The following is a 7,205-nucleotide window of genomic DNA, read 5'->3' as shown; positions in this document are numbered from 1 at the left end:
GTTCATGCACAGCCATTTTCGGTGGGCAGAGCAATGTTGTCATTTATCGGTGCCTGTATCTGCCGATACTTTTCGTATAGACAAAAAAATCGATGTTTCACCCCTGAATCGGTTATTTTTTAATAAAAATATAAAAAATAGTTAATTTGTTTTTTAATATTATTTTAATTGCTTTTATGTCACATGGACGCACCATTTTGGCCACACGTCCTTAGCGACTTAACACATTGATTCGGACACAGATTTATACAACCATTATTTTAATAATCTTCAATAAATTTTTACTAGTTTTTATTAATACTTCAAATATTAAATTATCAAAAAAGTTTTATTAATAAAAAAATAGAAAATCGTGTCCGACCTTGATCTCTACATTCTAGTAAGGTCATCCTGTAACTGCACAATTTAGTTGTAGGAAATTTCCTGATATGGGCAAATGCGCCCTTGATCCTGAGGATGTAGAAAATCTTCGTTTATTCTACTCCTACATATGTAAATCTAGACTACCAAGAAAATACTGAAAAGTATGAAATAAATTAATGATTTTTTTTAAAAAAATATCAAGGGTTTATCCATCAACTCTTCCATAATAATCTCTATAATGAGTATTTATAGGGTAGAGATAAAATCCTAATTCTAAATTGGATATGAAATAGACCCATTACATAAGAGATCCAATTTTAAATAAAACTTAAAAAAAAAAAAAAAACTTGATTATAACAGGATCAACGTGCTTGGTTTACCTGGACCCAAACCAAACCAAACCCTATAGGGTCTGGGTCTGGTGATAAATAAGAAGACCCGATTAAGACTTCGTCCAGATCTGAATCTCTTGGACTAGGATTGTCTCACTCTACTCTTGCATCATTCTCCTCGTGTTGGAGAAGGCTCGCCTTGGAGCTTGAATCCGCTTGTGTTTCTTCCAGTTTTTCTTGACCACATGAAGGTTCAATGTGGGCAGATTAGAAGGTTTTGGCAATGGCGGGGATCTAATAGTTATACTTTGTGGGTCCTAGGGTTTCTTGATGAATTCAAATGGGTTTCAAATAGATCCTCAAATAGGACAAGCATGACAGGATTTAAGAATAGTGTCAAATTTTGGGTCTGGAATCTAACCCCGCTGGATTTGAGATGAAAAACAGGTTAAACTGGGTTGGATTTATCCGTGGTTGGGGTTTACTCGGGTCCAGAACCTAGATCCAATGGTTTTGGACCCGAAAACTGGATTGATTTTGGTTCAAAGGACTAAGAATCAGGTTCAAATGTCCTGACCCAGTATGAAAGTGTGCCATCGAGTCGGATCGGTTCATCCTGCCATCGCACCAGGGTGGTTTCTTGAATTACGAGACATTGCCAACAAACAATCAAGGTGTGGCTCTAGTACCACTTAGATGCACCCTCGATCTTGTGTATGCATTCTAAATCATGGCTAACAAGAAAATAATGAAAAGCATTAAATAAAATAATACAAAAATTAAAGAAAATAGCAAGGATTCATCCATCAACTCTTTCATAACAATCTCTATAACAAGTATTTATAAGGTAAAGAAAAAACCATGAATCTAAATTGGATTTGAGACAATGCTGTCACTATCGAAATCAGACCTGTACCGTTTGGCCAACGATTCAAGTGGATCGGCTGATACCGATACTCAAAATCAGCCAAAAAAAATATATTACATGTCAATTAGAATGTGACACGTGTTAAAATAATTAAAATAATATTGAAAATAATTTAAAGCTATTTTTTACATGTATGAAAAAATAACCAATTCTATAGTATGGATTTCCTGGAGATATGATACGTGTAGGCCGATACCCAGATACTGACAACATTGACTTGAGAAAAATCCATTAAATAAGAGAGATTCAGTTATAAATATAACTCGAATAAAAAAAAACCTTAAACATGATCCAGATGGATCGATCCCTTATACTCGGATTGACTTGCTCCGCTGATGCACCCACCTTTCACCTGATATTTATATGTCTAGTACCATCTTTCCTGATATTCTCAATACAGACCCAACTTTCTCTGAAATGTTCGGAGAGAAACGTGTTGTACTCAGTGACTTAACTTGATTTAATATCGTAAAATGTCAAAAATAACCTTTGTTGCTTTCCCTTCTCTAGTAGGGAATAGAGGTTAAAAATCAAAACCCATGTGGATATAGAGGCGAAGATGGACTTAGGCTTTTTCCCACCCTGTTGCTGTCATCGATCCCCACCTTGCCCCACTCCGCCCAATCCCTTATCCTTTAGAGATGGCAGTGGACTGAGGGGAAACCAGGCCCTACCCCACCTCACCCTGTTTGGATAAGGGATGGAAGACATGAAATGAAGATGGAGGCGGGGATGTAGGTTAAAATCAAAACATGTGCAGAAATGTGATGCAGAGCATTCACATGATCACAGCATTAAAGATGAGTTGGATGTGAATTCAACTCTTCAACCCAGATCCGAGATATGGTACTCTACAAGATTCAATTTCTTTATGACTCATTCGGGTCCAAATGGATCTTCGAAGTAATTCTTTTATTTTAGCACATCTCAATTTCTAAGAATTTTGTTTTTACCTTCCCAGAATTTCCCTTATGTTGTGATTCCATTTTTGAGAATATTGAAATTAATTCTGTATTTTTTTAAATGACAGATCTTATGGATTTGGATAGTTCTAGTATCCGGTGAAATTATTTTAAGGTACTAGAGGGTCTATAGGATATCAGGGTAGATTTTTTTTGTTATTTTAGCAATTTTATTTTGCTCTAAAATAGTTTGAGATCTATTTGCATGAATTGGATCTTAGACCAGATCCAATTCATCTTAAATAGATCCATATTGGCTCTCTCATTTTTTGACCAATATGAACCCCATTTGAACTTGTTTGACCAAAGTCAAGATGAGTGTATCTCAACTCCCTATTGGTGCAAATGGAGGTGAACTTAAAATTTCTCTAAGCTCAAGTCACCTCCAGGAGGACACCTCCTTTGACCAACCCAAGCAACGCATTTTAAATTTGGCATTTTCATTAGCCACTAAGGAGGTGGCCTCCAAGATGGCTAATGAGAGGTTATGCTACCTTTCTTCCCTCTTTAAATGAGCCCAGAAAATATTTAGGTGGGTCATCTCTCTTTGCTGAAAATTTTTGTTGAAGAAAAATCATGATGGATATTCCCTAGTCGTCTCCTACATTGAGACGTTATGATAAAGCATGTTGCAGACCGTGGTGCAGACTATAGCTTCATCTGGGTGTGAACCAAAAGTAGGCATGTGATTGTTCGTGTTGTTTGTGTTTGAGTGACTCTTGGTATTATTGCTGAAACTTTATCTTATGATTTTTAAAATGAGTTTGATTAAACGTGCCTCAGTTTGAACTAGTTATATATCTTGTTTGATCTAAGAGATTACCTTCTAAGCATTGGATCTTGAATATAATTTTTTTGCTAGTTTATTTGGTATTTGTGATTTATTTATAATTCTTATTTAATCTAATCAGAGTTGGGGGTAAGGTGGAAGGGATTTAGCATCAAAGAATATACATTTAGAAGTGTTGTATATGCAGGTTGAACAATAAACATCTAATATTAAAATTTAGATTAAACTAAATGTATTGTTGAATCGTATAACACAATTCGGTTTTATGATTATATGTTAAATATAGTTGAACTAATTGAGTCATAACTCTTAATCTACTTTATAAAAATTAGCATATAATAGCTTATTAGAAAGCTAACATCTGTGGCTACAATTTATATGCTTAGCCAATTTTCTGGTTAACTCGTTTTGGCTATCAAAAATGATCAAGTACAGAAAAAATAATCATTCGGGTGACTGTCAGGATTGTAACAGTTAGACCCTCTGTTTGGTTCATAGCGGAGTCATTCGGACTCCAATTAAAGTGATTTTTGTTGCTTTGGTTCAATAATTACTTTTTTTACAACTTTTATGTTAAACAAATTTACTCAAACAATCATCTATATGGTCAAAAGTATCTTGAAATGGACGAAACAGTCCTATAAGTGACTGTCCAGGACTATACTAGTCTGTCAACTTGCTTGGGTCGTATCGGAATCATACGGCGTACGATTTGAGTGATTTAGGTGTTCTTCGTTTTAAAACTAAATTTCTTATAACTTTTGTTTTGGGACCATTGATTGAATCCATATAAAATTGTCATATAGCAGTCACAGACGATCTACTTGTAAACATCAACCCATTGGTCTGTATCTAGATTTAGGAGTTTTTTTTTTTATTTGTTGGAAAGATAATCTATTATCTCTATTTTGATGTTATCTTTCTATTTAGAGCACAAAAGAGTCTAAACACTCTCGTATTGAAACTGATCAGTTTTCAAGATATCCAGTTTAGCTTCCACATATTAAGATTCATTTGAATCTTTAAGTGTAGATCAGCCCCTTACTAGATCTACCATCTGTAGGATTTTGAGACGAGGCAGTGGTGAAGACCTCCCCGCCCTCAGCCGGTTCACTGCCATCCCTTTTCTCCACTATCCATATCATTTCTCTTTTCCTGTTGCTCTACCATGTCATTTTTATTATCTTTAATTGTTTCAAAAGGCAAGAAATCAATAAAATGTTAAAAATGCTCCTCTTTTTCTTTCGCCGCTGTCCACATCATTCTTCCCTATCGTGTGAGATCATGTGTGACGTTTTCATCGAAGCTTAACTCAGAGCCTCTTTAACTCATGGTCTATGTTTGACCATTGTCGGGAAAAGTTTGTTCGGCATCAGAAATTTCAGGAAACGTGATGCCAAATATTGAATATCAGGCAAAGGGTGGGTCTTAGTTTTTCATCCTTTGACTGTATCGCTTTTCCAATCATTCATCTGTGATCCCTCCACAGATGTCTAAGTACCCGGCAGTGGCATATACCAAGTTATTCATCTTGTTTGATTGGACTGCATTTTATCTTTAAGTTAACTACTTTGTCCTATTTGCAGTTTAGGATTTCGTAGGGTCACTGCCTACACAAGCTACTTTCTGAGTAACAGGATGCCCTACACAGGTGATAGTTCCAAGGTCAAAGGTGGCCCATTCCAAATAATTGTTTGGTGCAGGGATATCTCCAGAAAATATGCTGCATTGGCCTTTTTCATGATTTCATCTTTGGGAAACGTTTGTTCAAATCCGTGAACCATTCTCAATGAAAAAGAACATTCTCCGAGCAAACTTGAGAAAATGGAGTGTGAGAAAACGACTCGCATTTGCAGTTTGTCATTTTCTAATTTACGTGAGAAACAGACATCAAGGGATACCTTGTCATTCTGAATCACATGTGATTTGGAATCATTTTTAGTGGGGCAAAGCAAATGAGGTAGGGGAAGTTTGTTTCGATCACACGAGAATCACTCTCTCATTCAAATGAGAGTGATTCTCATTCACGTGGTGAAATTTCAATTCCCTTCCTGAATCTGGGCATTTCCTCTGAGACGCTCAGTGTCTCAAAGCTATCTCACCCGTCTCCCTATCTCTCTCTCTCTCCCTGTCTTTGAGCTTCCTTCTCTCTCTCCCATCTTTCTGAGCTCTCTTTCTGTGATCCTGAGAGTCTTTTTTTTACTTGAATCCTTCCATCTAGGGATGGCAGTGGACCGGGGCGGGGGTGGGACACCCCCACCCCATTTCAAAATCCGAACCTTCATCCCCGCCTCCATCCCCACGGGGATGGATTTCAACCTCCACCCCCGCCTCCATCCCTGTTTCACGTCCTCCATCCCCGGTCCAAACGGGTGCGAGGCGGGGCGAGGACCCATTTCCCCTTAGTCTATAGTCATCCCTTAAAGGATTGGAGATGGAGACCACTACAAGAAAAACTCTAATTAGCGACAGAAATTTGTGATGGATTTTTTCCGTCGCCAATTTGCGATGGATTGGCTAGAGAAAATTATCCGCCGCTAACATTTGAATTATTTATTGACTTAGCAATGAAAAAAAAATCGTCGAAAATCCGTCGCGAATTCGCGACAGATTAGCGACGGCAAAATTCTGTCTCAAATTCGGTCACAACTTCACGATAGCTTAGCATCAGAATTTTTTTGTCGCTACTCCGTTGCACATTTACGACGGCATTTGAGATAAAATTTTGCCGTCGCTAATCCATCGCTAAATTTTCTGTAAATCCCTAATGTGAGCCTCTTTTTCCTTTCAGTTTCGTCAATCGCCTGCCCGTCGCCCGCCCGACCGGCACCCGTCGACCTCTCTTTCCCCTCCCCTTCTCTCTCTCGTTGCTCTCCCTCTGGATTTTCCGACGAACCCCGTTCGCAGGTAATCATTCTCCTTTCCCCTATGGTGTAGCCGCCTCTTTCCCCCTACGGTTGCTGGAGGGCCAGGGCCCTCCCCACCACTGTGTAGTCGGCGGGGGCTGGCAGAGGCTCTGATCGCCTCTGCCAGGCCCTCCCCTTGCCCTTGATCTCTTCGGCAGGACACAGGCTCCACCCCTATCCTCTTTTTCTCCGACATGACAGTGAGCTTCGCCCCTGTCCTTTCGAATGCCGACAGGGCCCCCCTTGTCCTCTTGACTTTGCTGACAGGGCCCTTTTGTCCGCTGTCGGAGAATGATCAGCATGGGGAGAAGCCCTCTGCCCTTTTGTTTTCTCTGGCAGGGGGTGGCTTCTCCCCCCTCTCCTCGATAATTTCGACAGGGGCCGAAGCGCCCTGCCTCTTGTCTTTTTTGCCCAGTAAGGGGTGAATCCCTCTGCCAGAAAATTTTGCCTGGCAGGGAGCGGATCTCCCTGCCGGGAAATTTTGCCTCAGTAGGGAGTGAGACCCCCTGCCTCATGATTGATACGGGAGGGGGCGATACCTTACTGCCGGTAGAGGCAACTAGGGATGGCAGTAGGACGGGGCGGGGGACAAGGTCTCCACCCCCGCCCCGCCTCAAGATTAGAACCTCCATCCCTGGCGAGGATGGATTTTAACTTCCACCCCCGCTTTCATCCCCGTTTCATGTCCTACATCCCCGGTTCAAACGGGGATGAGGCAGGGCGGGGCGGGGATGAGGCGGGGAAAAGTGGCAGGGACGGGGCAGGGATGAGGTGGGGATCAGGGCGGGGGCGGGGAAAAGGGTACGTCCATCCCTTCCTCCATCCCCGAACGGGGATGGATTCTAACCTTCGTCCCCGCCTCCATCCCTGTTTCATACCCTTCATTCTCGGTCCAAACGGGGCGAGGCGGGGCATCTGAATTCT

This window comes from Nuphar pumila, chromosome 6, assembly GCF_984573655.1.
Source record: "Nuphar pumila chromosome 6, dmNupPumi1.hap1.1, whole genome shotgun sequence".
Taxonomy (NCBI): domain Eukaryota; kingdom Viridiplantae; phylum Streptophyta; class Magnoliopsida; order Nymphaeales; family Nymphaeaceae; genus Nuphar; species Nuphar pumila.
The sequence above is the reverse complement of the archived record's forward strand: the minus strand, read 5'-3'. Positions refer to the sequence as shown.